This window comes from Bos javanicus, chromosome 22 (assembly GCF_032452875.1).
Source record: "Bos javanicus breed banteng chromosome 22, ARS-OSU_banteng_1.0, whole genome shotgun sequence".
In the NCBI taxonomy this organism is placed as follows: Eukaryota; Metazoa; Chordata; class Mammalia; order Artiodactyla; family Bovidae; genus Bos; species Bos javanicus.
The window spans coordinates 30,316,136-30,329,113 of NC_083889.1; the positions used below are offsets into that span (position 1 = coordinate 30,316,136).

General features: G+C 42.2%; 1 protein-coding gene across 20 annotated transcripts in view; it reads left to right on the plus strand.

The window, feature by feature from the left end:
• The window catches only part of FOXP1 (forkhead box P1), a 627,865-nt gene that overhangs the window by 232,993 nt on the left and 381,894 nt on the right, over positions 1-12,978 (plus strand). The window lies entirely within an intron of this gene.

Below are 12,978 nucleotides of genomic sequence, written 5' to 3' on the forward strand. Positions count from 1 at the left end.
GCAGATGACATGATATTGCAGGTAGTAATCCCTCAGAAGATAATGGAATGCCCCATTATCAATCATGAGTTCCAAAACCAGCAGGAATAGGTTTATTGCATTCCATGATAGCGTTATGGCTTTGCAGTGTAGGATTTGTAACTTGGATCATATCTGTGGAAGTGTGATGTAATGAAGGGTTGGCAAATTTTGTCTCTAAAGGGCCAGATAGCAAATATAGTCAACCTCATGGACTGTAGTCAGCATAGAGATTAGTATGTTGTACAGTCTCTTGCAGCTAGAAGAGTCTCACATAGAGTCTCTTTTGCAGCTAGCTGCCTCTGCTGATGTAGCACAAAACTAGCCATCAGTTCAGTTCAGTCGCTCAGTCGTGTCTGACTCTTTGCAACCCCATGAATCGCAACACGCCAGGCCTCCCTGTCCATCACCATCTCCTGGAGTTCACTCAAACTCACATCCATCGCGTCGGTGATGCCATCCAGCCATCTCATCCTCTGTCGTCCCCTTTTCCTCCTGCCCCCAATCCCTCCCAGCATCAGAGTCTTTTCCAATGAGTCAGCCCTTTGCATGGGGTGGCCATCAGCTTCAACATCGTTCCTTCCAAAGAACACCCAGGGCTGATCTCCTTTAGAATGGACTGGTTGGATCTCCTTGCAGTCCAAGGGACTCTCAAAAGTCTTGAATAAACAAATGGGCATAACTGTGTTCCAATAAAACTTTATTTGCAAAGCCAGGTCAAGGGCCATATTTGGCCTAAAGGCCATAGGTTGTGGACCTCTGATCTAATGGAAAATAGATGGGGAACAGTGGAAACAGTTGCTGACTTTATTTTGGGGAGCTTGAAAATCACTGCAGATGGTAATTGCAGCCATGAAAGTAAAAGATCCTTGCTCCTTGGAAGGAAGGTTATGACCAACCTAGACAGCATATTAAAAAGCAGAGACATTACTTTGTCAACAAAGGTCTGCTTAGTAAAGGCTATGGTTTTTCCAGTAGTCATGTATGGATGTGAGAGCTGGACTATAAAGAAAGCTTAGCACCGAAGAATTGATGCTTTTGAAATGTGGTGTTGGAGAAGACTCTTGAGAGTCCCTTGGACTGCAAGAAGATCCAACCAGTCCATCCTAAAGGAGATCAGTCCTCGGTGTTCATTGGAAGGACTGATGTTGAAGCTGAAACTCCAATACTTTGGCCACCTGATGTGAAAAACTCACTCATTTGAAAAGACCTTGATGCTGAGAAAGACTGAGGGCAGGAGGAGAAGGGGACGACAGAGGATGAGATGATCGGATGGCATCACTGACTCAATGGACATGGGTTTGGGTAAACTCCGGGAGTTGGTGATGGACAGGGAGGCCTGGCGTGCTGTGGTTCATGGGGTGTGGTTCATGGGGTCGCAAAGAGTCGGACACGACTGAGCGACTGAACTGAACTGACTGAACTGAACTGATCTAATGCATCAAAGGAGATAAATGACCTAGAATCAAGATACCTCACTGGGTAGCAGTCCCTCTGATCTTGAGCAAACAATTTATCAGAATGAAATGGGAATTAAAAAAACACCTGCGTTTACTATTGAGGTAAGAGTAGGATGTAGTTGTAAGGATGAAACATCATATAATGTACATGAAAGCACTTTGAAAATTTTGAAATTCCTTACAAATGTAATGGATGCTCTAGACCATCATTCTGCTTCACCTAGTGAAGTCTACCTGCTTCACACTTTTAATCACATTGGGCTTTCATGAGCTAGATGAGTGTGAGGGAAAGCTCTTTTATTTTCTAAGTCATGTGGTTTGTCTCTACGTTCCTTCTATGTTGAAATGTCGCTTTAGTAGCAAATATGAATGAAGAGCTATATGGATAGGTTATGGCAGGCTAAAGATCAAATGCCAATGAGGAACTATTAAATTTCCTTTAATCATCAGGTTTGGAGAGTGTTTTCAGATCTTCCTCATTTAAAATAGCTTTGGATGTCTACAAGTGTGTTTGAATTTCACAAGTCTTGCATGTCAAAACATAGAGATAGGTTCAGCAAATATGCTTCCCTGGACTAGTGGTACTGATTAAGAGGGAAAGTCATACTTAAAACAAACAGTTTGATGAATAAAGGGGTAATCAGAATCTCAATTCATGAATTTTCTAGTTTTCTTTTCCTGACAAAAAGTAGGATAATCTTTATCTATGTTTTTATGTCTTTGTATCAGATAAGAATGATTTTCTGGTAATAGATGCAAGTATGTAAGTTTTAAAAGATTAGTAGTGTTTTCTCTCTCATAAAAGATATCAGGGGGAGAGCAATCTGTGTTTCCTATCTTTGTGCGATCTCTACTTGCCTGTTCAAGTGTTGTTTATTTTCAAGGTCACATTATGGCTGCTGGCTCTCCAGCCATTGCTTCTACATCCTGAAAGAGGCAGCATTACAAGAAATAAAAAGAGTAATCTTCCCAGCTGAGGAAGCCCTCTTTAGATAACTTTCCATGAAGTCTTACTCGATGGCTTCTACTTACATCATTTTAGTCACCGTTAACATAAGGGCATCTGATAATTACATCCTTAGACTTGAGGAATTTGATGTCCTAGATCAGTTCCAGGTTCTAGTAGTAATGAAGAAAAGGTGTATGGTTATTGAGCAACAGTTGTGGTTACTTGCATGAAATCATGCTATCAGTTTTTCTTCCATGTCTAATATTTATTTATTTTGATGAATGCCTTCTTTCTTTTATTGATTTGGTGTGTATAACATCTTACTTGAACTTTATATGTTTGAATTTCAGCTTATTCAATTGTCAGCAGAGATACATGTCTCAGTAAATATTTTAGGACTATAATATTTTTACTGCAAGTGCCATGGCAAATTCTAAGAAAGAAATTTCTGTCTCAAGAGAGCTATCAACAAAAATTTAAACTGCCAGATTTGTGAATGGATTTTCTCTCCTCTGGATGGAAGGTTTTGTTAAAGTCTGAGTGCTAGTGTGAAATCAGAGCTGAATATTCAGTGGAACAACTGATGCTGAAGCTGAAACTCCAATACTTTGGCCACCTGATGCAAAGAGGTGACTCATTTGCAAAGACCCTGATGCTGGGAAAGATTGAAGGCGGGAGGAGAAGGGGACGACAGAGGATGAGATGGTTGGATGGCATCACCGACTCAATGGACATGAGTTTGAGTAAACTCCGGAAGTTGGTGACGGACAGGGAGGCCTGGCGTGCTGTAGTCCATGGGGTCGCAAAGAGTCAGACACGACTGAGGGAGTGAACTGAACTGAATGCTAATGTGAGGTCCTAGGACATACTGGCCCTCACTTAATTGTGTTCTTCCCAGTATGTGTGCGGGCTGTCACTGATGACTTTTTACTGTCTCTCAGAGTCTGGACAATGCCGTCTACTCTGCATCTCTGATTTTACTGTTTTGCTGTATATGTGGTGAAAGCTTCCCTTGGGGGATGGGAGAGACAGGAGAATCATTCCCATTTCTCTGTTCCAGGTTGGTCTGGAGTTTATTCTTGTGAAAATTACTGTCTAACTGAATGAGACTTTCCTTTACTTCCTCATGTAGTCTCTGCCTATACTCGTCTGTGATAGATGCTCGTAGAACATGGTAGCTGATGCACTCCTAGACATTTTACTGAATGCCGGCTGTAGATATAGGATAGCAATATGGGCAAGAGTGTCTACATTGCAATTAAATCAGCTGAGATTCAAATTCCACCTTTTCCATTTACTGGCTGAGTGAACTTGTAGGGTAAGTTACTTAACCTTTCTGGGCCTTGGCCTCCTCATCTGGGAAATGGGGATACATATAGGAGATAGATTCCTGTAGCAAATTACTGAGATGATATGCGTAAAGAGCTTAGTACAGTTTCTGGTTGGTAAAAAATGCCAGTATTGTGCCACATACCCTGGGTGAGATGGTGGAAATCCCTGTCTTTGAGGAATTTTTACCATCCTCTGGTTAGTTCATTGGTTCTTATTTTACTGGCAGACAATGTATATTTCACAGTCATCGCTTCTTGCCTAGCATACGCTTGGAAGTTTAAGTAAAGCCCCAAGAGGTGACTTTGATGCCCATTGTCAAGGACAGTGCAACTATGTATGGAGCAGGACAGCCCGGCTAACAGGACTTAGATCTCTGGGTCCTGTTTTGACAGTTTCCCCTGAGAGGCATGCAGTGGTTTTTTTATTCCATTTTGTACTTACTCAGGCAATGGGACTGCCTAGCAAGCAAAATTCACTAACTGCTTTCAAGGTGGTATTACTGATGATAATCTGAAACTCAAGGTTTCACTCATGCAGGCTGACACTACACGAGGCTGGTCTGGACTAGCCTCATCCCTGGCCCTGCCTCTGTGCTGAGTCTACAGAGCAGCCTCTGGTCCCTCACACATCTTCTTGGGACTGGCCCTTAGAGGATAGTGGTGTCTGCACACAGAAGCTGCTGTATGACTGTGATGGAGAATGTCAGCAGGACTCATAGACAGCTCAGTTGGCAGTATGTCCCAAAGACTTGATCATGGCTGTCTAGTGAGTGGGCTTTCCAGGTGGAGCTAGTGGCAAAGAACTTACCTGCCAGAGTGAGGAACCTAAGAGGTGCAGTTTCGATCCCTGAGTTGCGAAGATCCTCTGGAGGAAGAAATTCTCCAGTGTTCTTACCTGGAGAATCCCATGGATAGAAGAGCCTGGCAGACTGTAGTCCGTAAGATTGCAAAGAGTCAGACACGACTGCAGCGACTTAGCAAGCATACCTATCTGTTGAGTAGTTGACTCTCTGAAAAAGGTGACTTGAAGATCTTGCTTTTTCAAGAGACTCTTGGAAACTACATTTTTGCTCTGTGGTTTCAAATATTTTATTTAGACACTATTAGATGTTCAGATGTCATAAAATCTCTCTTGCCTCTGGACCATGGGATTCTCTCCCTGGAACATCTTTTGTGTTTCACAGGGCTAACCCCTCTTCTCATCTTTTTTTGTTCAGTTCAAATATCAACTTCTTGAAGTGACCTTCCCTGACTACCCACATTACAGTTGATTTCCACTCCCCCCCAACCCACTCTGAGGCATCGAAGATCCTTGTGTGTTTCATTTACTACAGCTTCTGACACTTTCTGAATACACCTCTTTACCAGGTAGTAAACAAGGGGCAGGTCTGTCTGATTCAGTTTGGCTTCCTTGTGGCTGACAGTGCCCAGTCAATAGTAGGCAGGCTGGCAGTCAGCATTCACTGAATCAGTCAGAGGATATTTGGGATGTCCCTGTGGATTTCTGTAATTCATAGTACCTAAGAGGTTGGCATCTGAGTGAGAGAATAAGAAAACAAAGAAAACGATCCACGTCACCTTTATTATAGGAATGGAATCCTACCCCTGGCTTTTCTCTTGGTAGCTTCCTCTCTACATTGTACAAGGTTTTGGTACTCTGTGTGTCCCATCCAGAAAGGGTTATCTTCCCCATGAAGACAGAAGCATTTGCTATCTGGTCCTAAAGCTTATGGTGGGCAGATCAGATCAGATCAGTCGCTCAGTCGTGTCCAACTCTTTGTGACACCATGAATCGCAGCACGCCAGGCCTCCCTGTCCATCACCAACTCCTGGAGTTCACTCAGACTCATGTCCATCGAGTCAGTGATGCCGTCCAGCCATCACATCCTCTGTCGTCCCCTTCTCCTCCTGCCCCCAATCCCTCCCAGCATCAGAGTCTTTTCCAATGAGTCAACTCTTTGTATGAGGTGGCCATAGTACTGGAGTTTCAGCTTTAGTATCATTCCTTCCAAAGAAATCCCAAGGGCTGATCTCCTTTAGAATGGACTGGTTGGATCTTCTTGCAGTCCAAGGGACTCTCAAGAGTCTTCTCCAACACCACAGTTCAAAAGCATCAATTCTTCGGCGCTCAGCCTTCTTCACAGTCCAACTTTCACATCCATACATGACCACAGGAAAAACCATAGCCTTGACTAGATGAACCTTTGTTGGCAAAATAATGTCTCTGCTTTTGAATATGCTATCTAGGTTGGTCATAACTTTGCTTCCAAGGAGTAAGCGTCTTTTATTTCGTGGCTGCAATCACCATCTGCAGTGATTTTGGAGCCAAGAAAAATAAAGTCTGACACTGTTTCCACTGTTTCCCCATCTATTTCCCATGAAGTGATGGGACTGGATGCCGTGATCTTCGTTTTCTGAATGTTGAGCTTCAAACCAGCTTTTTCACTCTCCACTTTCACCTTCATCAAGAGGCTTTTTAGTTCCTCTTCACTTTTTGCCATAAGGATGGTGTCATCTGCATATCTGAGGTTGTTGATATTTCTCCCGGCAGTCTTGATTCCAGCTTGTGCTTCTTCCAGCCCAGCATTTCTCATGATGTACTCTGCATATAAGTTAAATAAGCAGGGTGACAATATACAGCCTTGACGTACTCCTTTTCCTATTTGGAACCAGTCTGTTGTTCCATGTCCAGTTCTAACTGTTGCTTCCTGACCTGCATATAGGTTTCTCAAGAGGCAGGTCAGGTGGTCTGGTATTCCTATCTCTTGAAGAATTTTCCACAGTTCATTGTGATCCACACAGTCAAAGGCTTTGGCATAGTCAGTAAAGCAGAAATAGATGTTTTCTGGAACTCTCTTGCTTTTTCGATGATCCACCGGATGTTGGCAATATGATCTCTGGTTCCTCTGCCTTTTCTAAAACCAGCTTGAACATCAGGAAGTTCACGGTTCACATATTGCTGAAGCCTGGCTTGGAGAATTTTAAGCATTACTTTACTAGCGTGTGAGATGAGTGCAAGTGTGCAGTAGTTTGAGCATTCTTTGGCATTGCCTTTCTTTGGGATTGGAATGAAACCTGACCTTTTGCAGTCCTGTGGCCACTGCTGAGTTTTCCAAATTTGCTGGCATATTGAGTGCAGCACTTTCACAGCATCATCTTTCAGGATTTAGAATAGCTCAACTGGAATTCTATCACCTCCACTAGCTTTGTTCGTAGTGATGCTTTCTAAGGCCCACTTGACTTCACATTCCAGGATGTCTGGCTCTAGGTGAGTGATCACACCATCGTGATTATCTGGGTCGTGAATATATTTTTTGTACAGTTCTTCTGTGTATTCTTGCCATCTCCTCTTAATATCTTCTGCTTCTGTTAAGTCCATACCATTTCTGTCCTTTATCGAGCCCATCTTTGCATGAAATGTTCCTTTGGTATCTAATTTTCTTGAAGAGATCTCTAGTCTTTCCCATTCTGTTGTTTTCCTCTATTTCTTTGCATTGATCGCTGAAGAAGGCTTTCTTACCTCTTCTTGCTATTCTTTGGAACTCTGCATTCAGATGTTTATATCTTTCCTTTTCTCCTTTGCTTTTCGCTTCTCTTCTTTTCACAGCTATTTGTACGGTCTCCCCAGACATCCATTTTGCTTTTTTGCATTTCTTTTCCACGGGGATGGTCTTGATCCCTGTCTCCTGTACAATGTCACGAACCTCATTCCATAGCTCATCAGGCATTATGGTGGGCGGTACAAGTTAATTAAGGACATTTAATTGCAAGCTGAAATCCCAGCACTCTGCTTCCCTGGTTCTTTGTTCTTGGACAAATGTCTCTCCCTGCTCCCCACTAAGTATACTTACCTGAGGCTGGGGAACTAGCATGCCTCAGCTCATAGTGTTCATGCAAGGATTAAGTGAAGTAATATGTGTACAGTGCTTTGTATAGGGCCTGGAGCACAATCACAATGCTGTTGACTTAGAAAGATTATCAAAAGGGTACTGGGAATCTCACTGGCAAAACCCATGTTGCACTCTCTTGCGATCATTTTAATGGGGGAAAAGATGATGAAGATCCTTGATTCCCTACTAGAGTTACTCATTTCATGCACTGAGTGAACTTTAAAAGGTGCAAAATGAGCAAGGAGTGGGATGAACTGTCTTACACTTGTTGACGTGTTGACTCTTGGATGTTAGGGATCTGTTTCAGATAAGGCCAGTTATAAACCTCAGATGCTGGGACGGCTCAGTGTTGGAAGCCAAAATCCATTGTGAGTTTGCGGAGTTCAGGGTCCTGCAGTATCCATACACTGCCTGCCTGGGGAGATGTTTCATCCTTAAGTTAATCAGAGCTTGTTTGATCCCCTGCCTGGTTATAGACCATGTCTTAAGTTGCCCGTAAATTCTAATTTAAAAAAACAAATTACACCCTTGATGGATTGGTCCTGAAAATTTACATACCTCTTTTTTAATAGAAAATTAAAGTCTGTATGGATTGAAAGGACATAGAAATATATGTCTTCCACTGAGCTCTGACTTCTTTCACTTGCTTAAGGCAGAGGGTCTGTTACAGTTGCCGTATTGTTCGTTTGGGCCAGATTGAACTGTGCTGTTCATTGTGCATTTGCTGTGTGGAAGCTGAGGCACAGAGAGGGACTTGTCTCTCTCTGTATCCCACAGCTTTTAGTGGTAAAAGATGGCATTTATGAAATCATATATTCTCTTCTTGATTTGTGGAAAGGTTATCAAATAAAAGCACCATGAATTTTTCTTGATTTATAATTTGTACCCTCTCAACTTGTTAAAAAAAAAAAGCATGAGTGAAATACAGTTTATGGCATCAGATTTGGTTCCTCGTACCCTTTTTAGAAACAAAAAAAGTAAAGTTCAATAAGCAGGAGTTAAGTGAAGCAAATGATTAAGGAAAAACTTTTATTAGACTTGTAACAACCCTTGGAGTGGCAAAGACCCAGGATTTTTCCATCTTGAAAAACATGCAACATCCCTGTCTGCCAAATACCATTTCAGAAACTAAAACAGCAATCACAAAAGGGGAAACCAATCCATGTAATTGGAGACTTCATTCGTGTTACTTACACGAGGATCCTGGTAACCTGGATCAGCCCTTATGCAGCCCTCTTCTCAATATCCTGATGCGTGAGTGTCAACGGGAAAGAGTAGGAATGTTCCAAGGGTTTTTCTCTGATGTTTTGAAATGTTGCTATGTTTTCTGGGTCCAGTTCAGTGTACCTCTTGGGGCCTGGCGAGTCTGGTTATGATGCGCTGGGGCTTGAATTTCTTTTTGCTTTCTCTTACGGTCATCATTCACCTTTTCCCTGAGTGTTCAAATTAGATGAAATGGTACCTCGTCTTTGCCCATATCTGTCCCAGATCATTCATTACCAGTGACACCAATGCATTCCTCCACTTCTGACTCCGTTCTTAAACATGATAATTAAAAAAAAAAAAAAAATCTGAGTAATATTCCAGTATGTAAAAGTCCCACGTCTTCCTTATTTATTCATGTGTCAGTGGGTGTTTAGGTTGCTTTCATGTGTAAATAGTACTGTAGTGGACCTTGGGATGCATCTGTCTTTTTTGAATTACGATTTTTCTCAGGGTATGTGCCCAGTAGTGGGATTGCTGGGTCATTTAGTAGTTCTGTTTTTAGTTTTCTAAGGAACTTTCATACAATGGAATATTACGCAGCCATAAACAGTGACAAAATTGGGTCATTTGTAGAGATGTAAATGGACCTTGAGTCTGTCATCCAGAATGAAGTAAATCAGGAAAAAAAAGACCAAATATCATTTATTAATGCATATATGTGGAATCTAGAAAATGGTACAGATGGACTTGCTTGCAGGGCAGGAATAGAAATGCAGATGTAAAGAGTGGACGCATGAACACTGGGCGAGGGGGTGGGATGAACTGGGAGACTGGAGCTGACAGATACACACTACCGTGAGAAGTAGGTAACTGCGTATAGCACAGGAGCTCAGCTGGGGCTCCGTGGCAGCCCAGGCGGGTGGGATGCGGGTTGCAGGAGAAGTAGGTAACTGCGTATAGCACAGGAGCTCAGCTGGGGCTCCGTGGCAGCCCAGGCGGGTGGGATGCGGGTTGCGGGAGCAGTGTCCAAGAGGAAGGCCAACTCACTTCATTGTACAGCAGAAGCCAACAAAATATTATAAAGCAACTGTACCCCAAAACAAAAACACCCCAAAGAGCACACACACGCAAAAAATCTAGAATAAAGCATGCTTAGACCTTCTTGCTTTCCTTAGTTGTAAATGCCTAGCAGAAGGTTGCATTTCATGTTATCACCAATCCTTGCGTGTGTAGTTTCCCCATTGTCCCTTCTAAGTAATGAGAGAGAAAAGTAGAGTTTTCAAGAATCACGAAAAACTTAATAACGAGAAAGTCTAAAAACCAGCAGTGAGGAGAAACACTCTAATTTGTGAGACATCTACCCTATAATAGCTGCCTTTACTGGGAGCTTATGTATAAACTGACAAAAACTCTTATGAGACAGGTACAGTTCTAAAAAGTCCGTTTTACAGTTGAGGAAACTGAGGTGTTCTGAGGTGAAATGACTCCCTCAGACTTCTCTGCTCATTAGAAATAGAACTGGGATTTGAACCCAGCTACTCTTCCTCTGTTGTCATGGCTCGTAACCACTACACCATATTGTCTTCACCTTGTAGGCATCTTCCCAGGGTATTAATTTTGCAAGCATGGTTTTGTGTTAACATACATTTTTCACTCTGGGACTGCTTGCACACTGCATGTTGAGACTTTATACTTCAGTGTCATCTAACTGGATCTGTTTAATCTTGGTAGACTTTTTCAAATGCTTTAATTCTTTTTGCTAGTACAAGAGCTATGGGAAATAAAAGTGTGTCCTGGTGGGATTCGGAACAAGGACAGCCACTTAACTGGCGTTCTCCGGTCTCTAACTGGGCATGCCTGTTAAGACATTTTCTCTAGATCTTTGAGTCATTTTTCTCTGGTACATTATTTTAATTAACTTCATCTCTGCAGCCCTCATTTTATTTCGTGTTAGCCTCGACCACTCAATGATTGATTTATTCCGCTCAATCACCTGTGTGGGAAAGTGTGGCAATCGAGAGGGTCCCCTTCCCAAAGCAGCAGTCCTGTACCTGGGACTTTTTCCCAGCAAGCAGATTCAGAATTTGTTTTGTTTTGTTTTCAGTTATTGAGATACATTAACTTTGAAGGCTGTTAATTTACCAGGGTGAAGATTTGGGTACTTAGAGGTAACACTGACCAACAATTAGGAAGTCTTTGGTTACTTGGTCAATAGAATTCCCGAGGCAGAAGCCGTATGCCAAGGACTTTGATATTCAAAAATAGAAAGAATAGGTTTTAAAAAGTAAAATCTTAGGCTTGAAAATATATATAAAAGCCGGTTGCAAAAGACCAACAATTACGCTGCTTTTACTTAAGGGGTTTGAAGTATCTGCAGTCTCTCTGTTCACACAAACAGCAGACCATTTTAAATATCTGTGCCTTAAAATACTGAGCCCACCACTTGTTAGATCTCTTGGGTGACACTTGTGACCAGCTCAGGCATAAAGAGGAATTAATTGGCTCATGACTCTGAAAAGTTGGCTAGTAGAATGAGCTTCAGGGGCATCTGAAGTAGGGGATTCAGATCATGCTGTTGAGTCTTGGTCTCAGAATCTTGGCTGTGTGATGCTCTGTGTTGCCTTCATCCCTGGAAGTGTTGACCAGACTGTGGCAGATAATCATCAGTTTGCTTTCGTACAAACTCCAGTAGAAAGGCATCTTTTCCGACAAGTTCTAGCAGCTCTCATAAAATTTGGATCTTCCTGGTTCTGTGATTGATCCCTTGTGTACCATGTACCTGTCACAGAAATACTCTCTCTGGTTGGAGCAGGGCTAGATCGGAGGAGCTTGAAGGGGTCTGTAGCATGGAGTGGGTCATGTGCTTGTCTCAAGAGTGGTAAATGACTTTTTACCTGCACAAATGACGGAAAGTGGGTGAAAGGGGTGCTGGTCTCAGGAGAGGGGGACAGTATTCTAGGAAGATAGAGTGCATATTGTACTTTTTTTTTTTTTTTAAACAGAGGCCCGTTTTTGTTTTGTAATAATTTCAAACTTACAGAGAAGTTACACGAGTAGTCAAGGAACTTTCCAAAAGAAATCCTTTACCTGGATTCAACATTTTGCTCCTTGGCTTTATCATTTCTTATCCATCTGCCTATAGAATACACATGCACATATTTATACTTATACATAAGTTATTTTCAGAACCATTTAAAAAATTGATTAGATGTCAACCCTTTTATTCCTAAATAAATCACTGGAGTTTTCCTAAGAACAGGGACATTCTTTTTCATAACAACAATACAATGATCAAAAGTGAAGTTGCTCAGTCGTGTCTGACTCTTTGTGGCCCCATGGACTGTAGCCTACTAGGCTCCTCCCTCCATGGAATTTTCCAACCAAGAGTACCGGAGTGGGTTGCCATTTCCTTCTCCAGGGGATCTTCCCAACCCAGGGATCAAACGTAGGTCTCCCGCATTGCAGGCAGATGCTTTACCGTCTGAGCCACCAGGGAATGATCGAAATTAAGAAGTAATATTGATACAATATTAATAAATTATAGTCTAATGTCAATCCCTATTCATATTTAGTCCCATTGTGCCAATCATGTCTTTTATAACTTTTTTTTTCCTGGTCCAGGATTGCTTAGAAAGGCACTATACTTGATGCATAGTAAAGACAGAGAATTACGTAGTTGGAAGGTACCTTTAAATATCTTATAGCCCAGCTATCCATGAGTGTCATCTGAGATGTTCCTCATGAAGGTGTCTGTCTAATACTTGGGCATCTCCAGTGACATTCACTATGAGGAGGTGTGTTTTACCTCAAAAATACTACCATGCCTCTGTCCTCAAGAAGCCTGGGCATCATTCATTGCTTTACTACTATCTGCCCACCTGTCCAACCATCCGTCTACCATCTGTTGCTGTTGTAGGTCATAAAGCAAGGTCTTTGATTTCAACATACTTATATCTACAAAGTAGACAGAAAGGTCAATTAAAATACAGTGATAGAGAAGGCGCAGGAATGCTGATGGATTGTGTATATGAGGTTGGGGAGGGGGTGCTAGAAGGGGGACGTGTGGCTGGGACCCTGAAGAATGAGTAGGAGTTGCCAACTAGCCAAGGAAGAAATGATCAGAT